This window comes from Podarcis liolepis, assembly GCF_965112155.1.
Source record: "Podarcis liolepis genome assembly, chromosome: 5".
Lineage (NCBI taxonomy): Eukaryota > Metazoa > Chordata > Lepidosauria > Squamata > Lacertidae > Podarcis > Podarcis liolepis.
In genome coordinates, this window is record NC_139556.1 from 47081934 (window position 1) to 47095164 (window position 13231).

A 13231-nucleotide genomic window follows, 5' to 3' on the forward strand; every position below is an offset into this window, starting at 1 on the left:
TTCAGGTACAGATACTTGAGGTTTTTTCACCTTTACACGGAAGCAGAACAACTGGGAAAGAATTGTGCCCCCCAAAACAAAGGTTTTTCCTGAACCTTTTTGCCCCACGGAACGCTGGGAGAATTGTTGAGGTCTTGGTGCACTACCTAATTATTTTTCTGCTTGTTGTAGCAATTGTAATGTATGGTGCTATATGCTGTATTAACTTTTAATTGTTTTTATTGCTTCTTTTATTTCTTATTTTGTTGTATTGCATTTGAATTCTGTGGAACTCAAATTGTAATACAGTAAAATGCAGTGTAAGGAATAAAATAAATACAGTTAAAAGTTAATATGAATATTTAATGTGGACTTGCCACGGACCACCTGAATGAAGCTCCTAGACTACAACTTGGGAACCCCTGCTTTGAAAGCAAGAGGTGTGATTTGTACCAGTGCCAGGCCCCTGGATGGATTCCAGTCTTCCTTTCTGCACTCTCCCACATCTGTGCCTACTCACCATTGCTGACTAGAGAGAAGAGACAGGTGAGCTAGCAAAGGCAGCTTGTGTTCCTTCTGGTCACTCCTATTGTTTCCTGGTAGTCTCCACCCACACCAGACTTCTTGTTAGGACTGTTGTGTTACTTTGGGTCATGTCCCATATGAATGCAGAAATGAAGAAGTTTCTTGTTGGGAATAATGTATGGATGGGAGAACAGCATAGTCCAGCAGTCAGCAAACTTTTTCAGCAGGGGGCTGGACTATATATATATATATTTATTTTTTTTTGGGGGGGGGGAATATAAACGAATTCCTATGCCCCACAAAAAGCCCAGGGATGCATTATAAGTAAAAGGACACATCCTACTCATGTAAAAACACGCTGATTCCCAGACCGTCTGCGGGCTGGATTGAGAAGGTGATTGGGCCAGATCCAGCCCCTGGGCCTTATTTTGCCTACCCATGGCATAGTCCCTCCTGTGCACACAGATGCTTCTATGCAAATGAAATGGTCCACTCATCAAGCTCCCCCCCCCAGCCTTGCTTGTGGTTTTGGAACCCAGCTTGGGAAATGACAAAAATTGCCATGAATGTGAAATTGAGAGCAGCATCTACAGGTCCTGTAAAAGTGAGTGTGTATCAAGTAAAAAAGTACTATTTTCTGTAATTGTTTTTTGGATTAGAAACATAATTTTGTGGGTGCTTCAGGGGTACATCTCTGTTTTGGGACACCCAGGGAGTCTTTTGAACCTTTATCCTTCAATAGCAATAGCTGCCTACACTGAACTGGAGGTACGGAAGAGGCCTGTGGCAGCAATAATTTTTAAAATCCTGCTGTGTGTAGATCTGGCTACCTAGGTCTGTGGACTGTAGCTGTTGCAACTGCAGTGGAGAGAATCTTCTTTCCCCAAATATTGAGCCTTGGAGCTGGAGTCTTTACCTTGCCTTGATTGAGCAGTAACAGTACAATTGTTTACATTTCTATTCAGAAATAAATCCCAGTTGGGTTTACTCCCAGGTAAGAGTGCATCAAATTTCTGCTTTAGCAAAATATGAATTAATTAATTTTTAGTCAATTAATTGTTTTACTCCATACAGTTTCGTTTCTGGGTGCTGATGAAAACCTAGCCTTTGCCATTAAAACAGTTACGCGTCCCTGTGCCCTTGTTTTTCAACTACAGGCCTGTTATTTGATAAGCTGTATTATTTTTTTAGATCTCCTGCATCCTTAGTCATGGTCGGTTTCTAAAACTAGTTCACTTCAGTGAGATTTGCACAGGGGAAAGAAGAGAAGAGCTTATTCAGGCATGTGAACCGCTGGGGAAGTTTGCAAGATTGCCATATGTTAACTTCTCTGCATTTCTGTTTGCTCAAATTTTGGTCTTTTATAGCTGGGAGAGCAGTCCAGTCTCTAAAGAATCAACATCTACTACATTCCACTGTGGACGCATACTGGTAAAGAAAATAGCAAAGAACACACTCTTTATTTTGGATAGCATGCCAGTCAAGTATAACGTGTCGAAGTAAAGCTTGCTTGCAGTTATTTGAAAAGGTGATAGAAAAAGAATGGAGCAAATTATAGGAAATCTGTATTTTCTTGGATGACTGTTGTGTGAATAAATTCCTTACTGTGTAATTTAACTCTAGAATAAGCAGCATTTTGAGTTGTCATCCAGTTTGGAAAGCCTCTAGTGCCAAGGGTAATCTTGTGAAAACACTGCACATGATTGAAAACATAAGTTTAAAATTGAGGTCACTTAACAGTAATAGAATGGTGTCCCATCATAACAAAACCCTAAAGCGTGATAGCATGTGAGTTGCTGTCCATTTATTTCCTCAACTGATCTTTGCAATTCAGTTTGGGGGGAAAAGGCTTTTTGTTTTCAGCTAAATTCAAATTTGGGTTGGATTCTGCAGTTGCAGTATTGTAGAGTGGGTTTCTTTGTGTGTTTTTTCCTGAGCATGTATTCAGCCATGCTGAAATCAAGAGTGATGTAAATCTATACTTTGTTCGAGGAAGTTTTCATCATTTCAGTGTGTGTTGTCTTTAGTTTATACCTTTCAGATTGTATGTTAGAAAGCTAATGCTCTGTGAGTGGGTGTTTCCTGAATTTGGATAATTGATCAATTGTCTGCTTTAGGTGGGGTCTTGAAGGAGCAGATTAATAGTTTAGGGGTGCTCCTGGACCCATATTTGTTGCTAGCAGCCCAGGTGACTTTGGTGGCCAGGAGAGCCTTTTACCATCTTAAATTGGCAAGACAGCTATGGCTGTCTCTAGATCAGGATAGCCTGACCACTCTTGTCCAAGTGTTGGTAACCTCCAGATTGGATTGCAGCTAGTGCAGAATTTTGCAGCTCAGCCACTCACAGGGGCAGATATATCACCATCATATTATGCTGCTGCTAAAAGAATTGCACTGGCTGCCTGTCAGCTGCTGTGCTGGGTTCAGGGCACTGGTATTGGTGTGCAATACAGATTGGAATCAGAATACCTAAAATAATGTTTCACCCTCTACATGCTTACCTGATCGCTCTGTTCTGCAGGAGAGGGCATTCTGCAGATGCCATCCTACCCGTAGGGCCATTTTGCATGGTGCCGAAGCCAGTCCTTTAGTGTGGTGGCATCTATCCTTTGGATCTCTCTCCTGTGGCATTATCAGACGGGCACCTTCTGTGTTGTCTTTTCAGTGACTTGCTAAAGATTTTCCTCTTTCAACCTCTTTATTCCAAATGGTATCTTTATTGGATTTGGGGTGGCTCATGGGAAGTGGTTCATAAATGAAAAATAATAATAGTGTAATGGTTAAGTCTGCAACCATAATCCCATTGATACTGGTGACTGGTCCCTCTGCAGACAGAGGAGTGCTGCCAGTGTGGTGGGGCGAAACTGTTGCAGGCTTGCAGCAGAACCTAAACTCCACCCAAGTTGGTGGAAAATGACCACGGGAGGTAGCCAACAGAAAACTCTGAAACAGGGGACAGGATTCAATGGAGGCTTTGCACAGTGGGACTTTCCCCCCATTTGTATGCCTGTTGTGCTTCCAAAACTGACTTGGAAGGGTAGGAGAACCCCCTACAGTATATGGGGAAAGGAGAAAGGTGATCATTCCTCCTGTCAAGTTAGAATGCTTGCGCAGATGGAATGCTCATCATAGTGAATTCTGTCTGGGGTGTTTCAGAGTGGGTGGGATGCTGGAGCTTGGGACCCGCAGCTTGTTGAATCCCCCAAGGGGCCCGATCCTTGACCTCTTTCCTGCACTTGTGCTGTCCCAGTGAAACAGGATGAAAATCTGCCACCATTCATCCTAGCTGGTAATTTCCCACAGAGCCCTTGACAGGGTGGTGGTCTGCTGCTTAGATTGGCCCTGGCTTCAGTCAGGGTAGCTTTGCAAGAACTTGGCTATGAATAGAGAAATCACTGCTTTGAATTTTGCCTCTGTCATGAGTGCAGGAGGCAGCTACAAGCCACTGTTTCTTGGGCTCAGTCCCTCTATCTATATGGGAGATGATAATACTGACTCCCTTTCAGGATTGTTGTAAGGATTACAAATACAGTAGACAAATTATGTGAAAACTTTAAGCACTGGAAATGTTGAGTATTAGTAATTAAAAAAAAACTTGCTGCATTTAATCCCTTTCCTCCATTATTTTTGTGAGTGTGCTTTCAATATCACAGCAACAAGTGAAGCGTTATAATTTAGCTTTTGAAGACAAACCTTCCTTGTAATATTGTAATATTTTGGAATATCATTGTTTTGTGCTAAGTAGACATTTATTATTTTGAATCTTTATGCTGCGATTAGATTGTGTCCTGTTCAATTGAAATATAGAACTTTAAGACTAGAAGATCCATAATGCATTGTAACTGCAGGCAAAAACTCATAAGCAGCAGTACCTCTGGGTGATGAACAGCTGAGTAAGGATTGCCTTGAGGGGACCAGACATGGAAGCTGTTGTAATTGATTAGAATGTTTGGCTAAGTTCAGAGAAATGATAAGCATGATGGGTTATTGTTGTGGGAAAGAGCCTAGATGAGCCTTGGGGTCATTTGCTCTCATCTTTTTCCTCTGATGCATCTGTGAGGAAGAGATCAAAAATATTTCCTTCTGTTTCTAACAGATCACAGTTTAGTGTTATGTCTGAACCTGTGCATAGTTAGTCGTAACTGTACACGGTTTTCTGAAATGAGCCAAATTTAAAATCTTGCTTTATGAAGATGGCTTGTTTCAGTAAGCCCATAGGTTTTTATTTTATTTACTATATTCCTACACCAACCTCCATATATCAGAATCCTAGGGTGTTTAGAGTGTTCACATTATAACAACAATACAGTCATACCTCGAGTTGAAGTAGCTTCAGGTTAAGCATTTTCAGGTTGTGCTCCGCGGTGACCCAGAAGTAACAGAGTGCGTTACTTCCGGGTTTTGTCGCTCGCTCGACACTCAAAATGACATCATGCGCGGAAGCGCGACCCGCAGACGAGCAGTCGCATGTTAACGTTCTACTCAGGATGTGAACGGGCTCTGGAACAGATCCCGTTCGCATCCAGAGGTACCACTGTAAAGCAAACAGCAGTAAAACCAATAATAAAATTATGATTAAACTAATTTATACAACAGTGCCTTTAAAACAACTATAGTTCTTCAGCAAATGAAACATTTTCAATTTCAGCTGTCTTTGCCAAACAGCTTGCTAAGATCACCCAAACATAAGCTTGAAAGACCAAGCATCACCGAAGCTGGTTAATTTTGAATGTAAATGTATGAAGTAAAGGGAAAAGAGGGAGTAAGCTGGAACAGTGGGTACATATGGGGGACAAGGAAGAGGAACCTGCTTCCTGCCCTTTTTAGAAACTTGTACCGATCATCAAAACCACATGTTAGTGTCTTCTTGACACTTGGAATTTTGCTTCTAAAGCAACTAATTGCAATTAAGGTTATTTTTGCTTTTTTGTATGTGTGTTTAACCTAGCATAAACTTCCTTTAATTTCAGTTTAGATGATTAGCCTAGGATGATTTGATAAAAAACTGAATGACATGTTACATCACTAAAAGCAAGCGTTGTTTGTGAACAGTTTGCTTAATGAAGATAAAAGTGCAAAATAAAACTGAATGCCTGAGCTGTGGTATTCCCATAAGCAGCATAGTCAGTTGTATGCAACGTAATTGTATTTTGTACACTTGCCAATTAAGCAGCTATGCTATAGACGGGATGGGAGTGGATTACCTCTTCAGGAGATTGAAGAAGAGTGTCTCAGAACAGTAAATCAAATAAAGTAGAAGAGTTACAAAAACATGCTGCGGATGTAGTTAAAATATCAAAAATTACCACCACACTGACATATATTTGGCAATATTCATATCAACTGAGTACTCTGAGCTTTTAAGGAGAATAGTGGAGGATTATAATTCATTATCTTGGCTTTTTAAAAGAATATTAATCCCTCAAATTCCTTTAATATAACAAACTTTATGTTATGCCATTCCCGCATGTGTTGGCAGCTCCTCACCACCTCTGGTGCATCACTTTCACACAGGCTAAAGGGCAAACGCCTGCAATGGCAGAGAATCCTGCATGTACTCTTCATTTGCGTTGTAGGGTTTTGTATGTATAGTATGTATTTGTGAAATTTTTGTATGTTTTCCATATCTATAGTAATAACAACAAAACCTCTCCAAGTTGAAAATTAGCACTGAGGGATTGAAGATGGACCAGAACCTATTTTTCATGTTCTAGTTGGTGTCTTTTGTTTGTTTGTTTGTTTGCTTACTTGCTTGCTTACTTGTGTATGTTTTATACAGGAGCAGTAAAAAACACACCATGGCGAAACATTTAGTATGATGTGTGAATGTGTGAATCTTCGTAGAGAAACAGGACCAAAGAGCATTGAACTTCCTTTGGAGAGTACACAAACTATAGAGATAAACATAATGGTGTGTGACTGAATTCTTAGTCATGCCATTATGCAGTTCCCCCCCTGTGTAATATGAATAATGCAGCATACTTCAAATTTCCTGTCCAATTATTTGGCATGAAGAATATATCACAGGGTGGTCATCTGTAATGAGTGCTGTAATGAGTGGTGCAGGTGACTAACATTTGAGGGTTGTACTGGAATAGGAAATACCCACTCGTAAGTGATTATTGGTGTAGGTATTTAGCAAGTATATAATTATATTTGAGCCATGTGTGTCAGGTAGGTCTCTCATCCTAATTCAGGCATTTTTACTGCTATTTCTTTAATAGCCATGATATTTCCATCCATGTAGCCTTTCATCTTCATTTGTCAGCCGTCTTACCAAGTTTTCTTCTGTACTTAGAAGTTGAGGTGCTTTGCTTTGCTTCATTTCATGATGCAGCAAATACCCAATTTAAATATCCAATTTAAAATTTGACTACTATTATTAATTATCACAAGTCCTGAACAGGGCTGCTGCCAAAATATTGGATGCAGGAGCTTGGGAGCGGGAAATATTTTCCCTGCTCTGTCATTGGATGTTTCATCAGTCCACTGCATAAAAAGTTCTATTTCCTGCCCTTCCTGTCAGATTTGTTGGCTGCAACAGCATCTTAACAGCTTCACATTTTTATCCACCTTTTGTCTCCATGTTTCAGAGAGAGACCCTATAATCCTTGCAGATTAAATAAATATTGCAGTGTTTTCAATACCAGGCTGTTATCTTAAGTGCTGCATTTTGGTCCTTTGTCAAATAATGGGGAACCGTACTCCTTCTGATTCTGATGCCTATTTGTTTTGCGGTCTTCTGGTGTGATTTTTTGCCTCTGCTGTTCAGTAGCATAGTCAATATGCTTTATGTAAATTGATTACTGCAGGTTTTTCCTCAAGTCCCGTGTGTTTGATCATTCAAGGAAGCTGACTGTTAAGCCAGTTTGCCTGAAATTTTTGTTTGTAATCTCTGCTTCATGCTTTTTGCATTGACGCTGCCCATCTACAGTGCATTTCTGTTGCCACTTTACAAGCTATGGGGTAATATAGCCAGGAACATCAATATCTTGTTTGGCTTCATTTATCTGTGGCATTTACCTTGCTCATCCCAGACCTCAGTAAAAAGGCAATTACTTGTGTTCTCCAGTATGACACTAAGCTTTTCACCTGCATTTGGCTTTAGTGTGATATAGCAAGCAAGACTACCAGCTTACATATACTGCAGAGCTCTTGCAACACTTCGGAGTTGAGGGGGAAGACAAGCAGATGAAATGAATGTGATGATAATGAGTGCCAGAGAAACGAATAAGCAGCGTATTTCATGGAAAGGGTAAAACTTGCACTGGCATCAGCCACCCTGCATCAGTGTATTTTGCAGAACATTTCCTGGCTTTCAGATCCAATTAATAACAGATTTAGTCCTGGCTCCATTTTGCAGCTGGTTGCTAGCAGCAAGTTTGTGGGAGTCAGTGTGGTACAGCCGTTTAGTATCATGGATTCAGTGCGCCTGATTTTTTGTTGCCCTAAGCTGTGTGCAGTCAGTGTACTGTGCAAACTACACATACAATACACTGTGCTGAGAAAGTGACATGGAAGTGCTGGGTGGTGTGCCCTCAGCTGCTTGAGTAGGGCTGGAAAAATCCCAGGCATCCAGTACAAAACATGATGTTTGGATTCTGGAATGTAGGAATTTTGACATATAATTCTAGTTATATTTCTGTGTCCCATGTTGGGTTTGCTTTGCCATTTTTCATTGGGTTGATATCCTGTTGCTTGTTTCCAGTGTGCAAGCTCTTTTGGAGGTGCATACCTGCACACTGATTTGAGGCCAGCAGAGCTTTGGATGATGTTTGTAGGATTTGTGGCAGGGATAGATGCACTGCAACAAAAGGAGATGGGAGTAGGGACCATAAACAAAGACAAAACTCTATATGAGTATTCTCTTTAGCAAATAGCTCATGGCTTGCTCAGAAGCACTGATTTATCCACTTATGAATGGGAAATTTAGTACATCACCAAGGTCAATAATGGCTGTTTCCTCTCCATTCTAATAGAGGATTTAAAATGCGCTAAGTATTTGAGTGGGTCTTACTTGTGTGACAGCATGTGAATCCCACTCGGGCCATATAAGAACTCTTCTGTGCAGATAATTTATTTTTGGTTTTTTGACTTGCATTATTACCTGTATCATTTTTGTCCTCTTGTATTCAAGATTTAGTATAACCTTTTCCAGCCCAGTGCTTTCAATATGGCACTAGTGTCTGGAGGGCACTAGCTTGGGGAAGCCTGATCTAAGAAATTTTATTGGCATTGGGGAAGGCTGATGTAAAATAGCTTCTTGGTGATTTTTGCTATGACAACAAATAAGCAAGGGTGTTGCACCAGTTCAAGTAGATTGTTATCACAATGGAATAATTACATTTAGGTACTTGATTTGATTTGTTATCTGGAATATTTATCCCAAAGCAGGGATGAAAATGAATGTGTTGTGCTAGATGATTAGTGTAGGCTGTAGGAAGTTTTATTTATGTATTTTTAAAACTCACAGTACATGTTTTAAACAATTCCCCCTACGACTTGTGTAGCAGTGCCAATTTATGGCTTTCAAAAATGCTAGGTAAGTAAATAAACAATCTCAGTCTTCCAAGCTGAACAAAAAGGACAAATAAGATAAAGATACGTTCTACTTTCTGGACCATAAGAAAACACTTATTAGTTGTGCTTTGCATGGGGAGAAAGAGCATGGCCTAGTTGGGTGTGTGCAGAGTCGCTGGACTTAAGGACAATCCCAGGATGCAGTTTTTCAAGTCAGATCCTCATGGTGGAAAAATGGGTTGATTTTAAGGCCCTTCAGGCCTCAGCCAAGATCTGCTCCTCGTTGCTTGGTTAAGACCATAGTCCAAACAAGCAACGTTGAAGCTGGATCAAGCAGAGTGGGGTTTCAGGGGCCAGGGGTTAGGGCTTGGTTGAGGCACAAAGCAAGGCACCAGGATTCATCTTCTGCTTGTAATGACATGTTGCTGAGGCTGATAAGCCATCTCTGAGGCCTAGGATTAGTATAGGCCTAAATTATGTTATAGGCCTAAATTATTAGAATAGGCCTAAATGGAATCAGCTGACAGTGACCACAGCCTATGGACACCCTTGCCTCTGCAGGAGGAAGAGTGCTGATGTTGCAGGAGATAAGGTGTTGGGTGCTAGTTGTTAGGTGATCTGCTGCAAGACACACAGTTTGTGGTAGCTTGAGGTAGTTGAAAGGAATCTTCAGCCAACAACGCTCTCACTTCTGGGTAAGTGAAAATGGATAATCGTATTATGAGGGACTGCTGCATATTTAATATACCAAAGGGTCAAAAGATAGGACTTTTAAGCTGGTCCACCACATGTGCCAAATTTATCTTCATTTCACAATAACAAAGTTGAAGACCTTGTGACCATATAGAACCTAGTATGGCCTAAGGAATAAATGAGATCTCTTAGTATCTGCTTCCCATTTCACGCTAAGCCAAATCAGAACTTTTGAGTTACAGGAAAACAGATAACAAATAAATCACGTTTGTTGCACTAGTAGTGCAAGCTAACAACCTGTCAACAGCAGATTTGGACAGTAATCAGAGAGATGATGTGCTCTTTTGAACCACATTGTATTGGTATTGTCAGCAACCAATGTAATCAAAGAAGCAAAGTGTGTGTTACTGAAGTTGAAAATAACCTTTTCATGAATCTGCTCAACCATAAAAAAGGTTCCTTTTAAATAAGATAAGTGTATGCAGGTGAGCATTATTGCTTAAATATATATATATTTTTTAAAGTTTACAATGTTAAAAAGTTTAAAACAACATTTTAAAAAACAGGGAAAACAAAACAAAATAATATAAATGATAACATTGAAGAAGAAATGTGATTTTTAGAAATGCAGAAATAATTAGAAAAAAGAAAAATTAAAAGCCTTGGGAAAAAATTTAACAATCAGTTTAATAAAAGTTGAAAAGCAGTGCTTAAAACAAAATAAACAAGGTATTTAATTAATAGTAATATTTGCGATCTGACAACGCAATATAAAATAGCAAAATTCTTCTGGAAGCCCTCACTTAATGTTGATATTGACAGTTGCTTTCAGACTGAGATATTACTCTTATTTATATTCCACTGCACTTTGAGGTGTTTTGTAAACACACTTTTCCGAATCCTTGTAGTATAAAATCCCTATAAGGTGGCTGCCTTTAAGGCTGATGTTTCGGTATTGAGCTGCTGCAGTCAGTTTGTTTGAGGATGATTATTCCTGGATACAAATGGTCCTTTTTTTCAAAGAATGACCATAGTTGGATGCCCAGGTAAAAACCCATCAACAACAGCATTACATTGCCTAATGGAACTACAGAGCTCAAAAGAAATCTTTATCTCCTCCACAGAAAGGAGTTGCCTGTACTGTATGCATTTACTCTGCGGTAGCTCTGTTGTCCTCTAATTTAAAGGCCCCAAAAGGTTTTATAATTTTGTTAAAGACAACTTAATGTAATTGTTTGGCTTCGCAACAGAACTAAGTCACACAGGGTGGTTCAGATGTTTCTCCGCCCCCAACATGTCAAAAGGACATGCTTGGTGGGGATGTGGGGTAGCCCTGCCCCCTTTGGTTTGATATGTGCAGTGTCCTCACTGTGATGCAGTTATGCTCTCATCAGTCTGTCATTTTTAGATCGCCCAGCTCCTGCATCATGCATGAGCAGAGTAGTTGCGTCCTTCCTGCTATTTCTCCCCCTCATCCTTATTTCGTATGCTCCTGTGTAGCGCTGGTTTCTAAATATACCTAAGGGCTACTGGTTGTTCAACTGTCTGTGTGAGCAGGAGGGGAGGAGCTGGCTGAATTCCCATAGAGACCCCCTTAAGGCAGTGGGAATCCTAAAACCCTCAACTTAGTGACACAAAAGCAGGAAGTGGCAGCAGGGAGAGAGGAATAGGACAGGACTCCCAGCGCTGTTAGGCCATCCTGTTGAGGTGGGTGCTGCCCTGTCATTATAGTTACCTCCTCACTCCATCCCTTTGGCTAGTGTGTGCTGTACGTACATAGACCTCTACGACAGGCGGTCCCCGATTGGTATGAGCTGATGATGATGAGAATAATAATAATAATTAATAATAATTTATTATTTATACCCCACCCATCTGACTGGGTTTCCCCAGCCACTCTGGACAGCTTCCAACAAAATATTAAAATACAGTAGTCTGTCAAACATTAAAAGCTTCCCTAAACAGGGCTGCCTTCAGATGTCTTCTAAAAGTCAAATAGTTGTTTATTTCCTTGAACTCTGATGGGAGGGCGTTCCACAGGGCGGGTGCCACTACCAAGAAGGTCCTCTGCCTGGTTCCCCATAGCGTCCGGGTAGAATGATGGGGGTGGAGACGCTCCTGCAGGTATACTGGACCAAGGCCGTTTAGGGCTTTAAAGGTCAACACCAACACTTTGAATTGTGCTCGGAAACGTACTGGGAGCCAATGTAGGTCTTTCAAGACCAGTGTTATGTGGTCTTGGCGGCCGCTCCCTGTCACCAGTCTAGCTGCCACATTCAGAATTAGTTGTAGTTTTCGGGTCACCTTCAAAGGCAGCCCCACGTAGAGCGCATTGTAGTAGTCAAAGCAAGAGATAACTAGAGCATGCACCACTCTGGCGAGACAGTCCACGGGCAGATAGGGTCTCAACCTGCATACCAGAGATATCTGAACCCACAATTATGTGCATATGACATCATTAGCATGTCTTATTAACTGTTCAAAATGCATGACGGCAGCTGCTCAGTATGTGAAATTCCAGGTTGTGCACTTCATGATGCCTTATTGTCTATGCACATCCATTTAAGTGCATGTACACTAGAGACAAGTTGCTTCTGTTCTCCACTTGTGGAGATTTAACTCATGGATAGCCTGGAGAGATGACCTGAATCCTAAATCACAGCTTCTGTAGCTGGGGTAGCCAGCATGGTGCCCTCCAGAGATGGTTGACCTGCAGTTCCCATCATCCCTGGCCATTGGCCTTGCTGTTGGGGACTGCTGGATATTGGTAATCCAGTAACATCTGGAGGGCATCATGTTGACTATTCCCCACCTATTTGACTATTCCCCACCTTGCATTAAAATATGTCCCCAATTGGCAAAATAAGAGCAGTGAATTACTGTCCCTGGTATATAAGGACAATTGGAACACACATTTTCTGTATAGTCTCATCCCTCCAGATCATAGTTGTCCTTTAACTGATGAGCTGAATAGCTGTTTAGGTGGATTTCTTGTTCTATGGAGGCCATTTGATGGTCTGTTCTATTTTGTTGGTGGATATCACAGTCCACAGTTTGTTTGGAAGGCTAATGCTGTGGTCATAGTGCTGTCTTCTGTTGCTGGGTGCTGTTTTTGGATTGTTTCCCCATGAGTATGAGTAAAACATAACAAGTTATGTGATGTTCTGACCATAGCAACAAAACAAAGCTTTCACCCATGTGATTAAACCAGAGTGGATTCATGCATAAAAACCAAACCAATATATGTCTTCTCTTAGCCCTCCAAGTAAGCAACCTCAGAAAAAGAACTATACTTAATGTTAACATAAACTGTACAATGGTACTATGCAAGTGAACTTTAGATATTAATCTCTTTGAAAATTCCACTGGAGGTGCTGGCATTTTTATGAAATGATAACCTGAAAAGGCCTAGAAATGACAGGGCACTCTTGGAAAGTAATGTTGGCCTTGAACTCAAACCAATTAATTTTGCAATACTAGACATACCTGGAAGTAAGTTTCAGTGAAAACAGCG

General features: G+C 40.8%; 1 protein-coding gene across 5 annotated transcripts in view; it reads left to right on the forward strand.

Moving 5' to 3' along the window:
* The window catches only part of CTBP2 (C-terminal binding protein 2), a 205315-nt gene that overhangs the window by 12371 nt on the left and 179713 nt on the right, over positions 1–13231 (forward strand). The window contains exon 1 of one of the 5 annotated variants that reach the window (XM_083506115.1): positions 9226–9719. The exons of 3 other annotated variants lie outside the window; for them this stretch is intronic. The gene's annotated coding sequence lies outside the window, so the exon portion shown is untranslated. Of the gene's footprint in view, positions 1–9225; positions 9720–13231 lie in introns of those variants that run through there. One more of the 5 variants, XM_083506117.1, reaches the window with a different exon arrangement.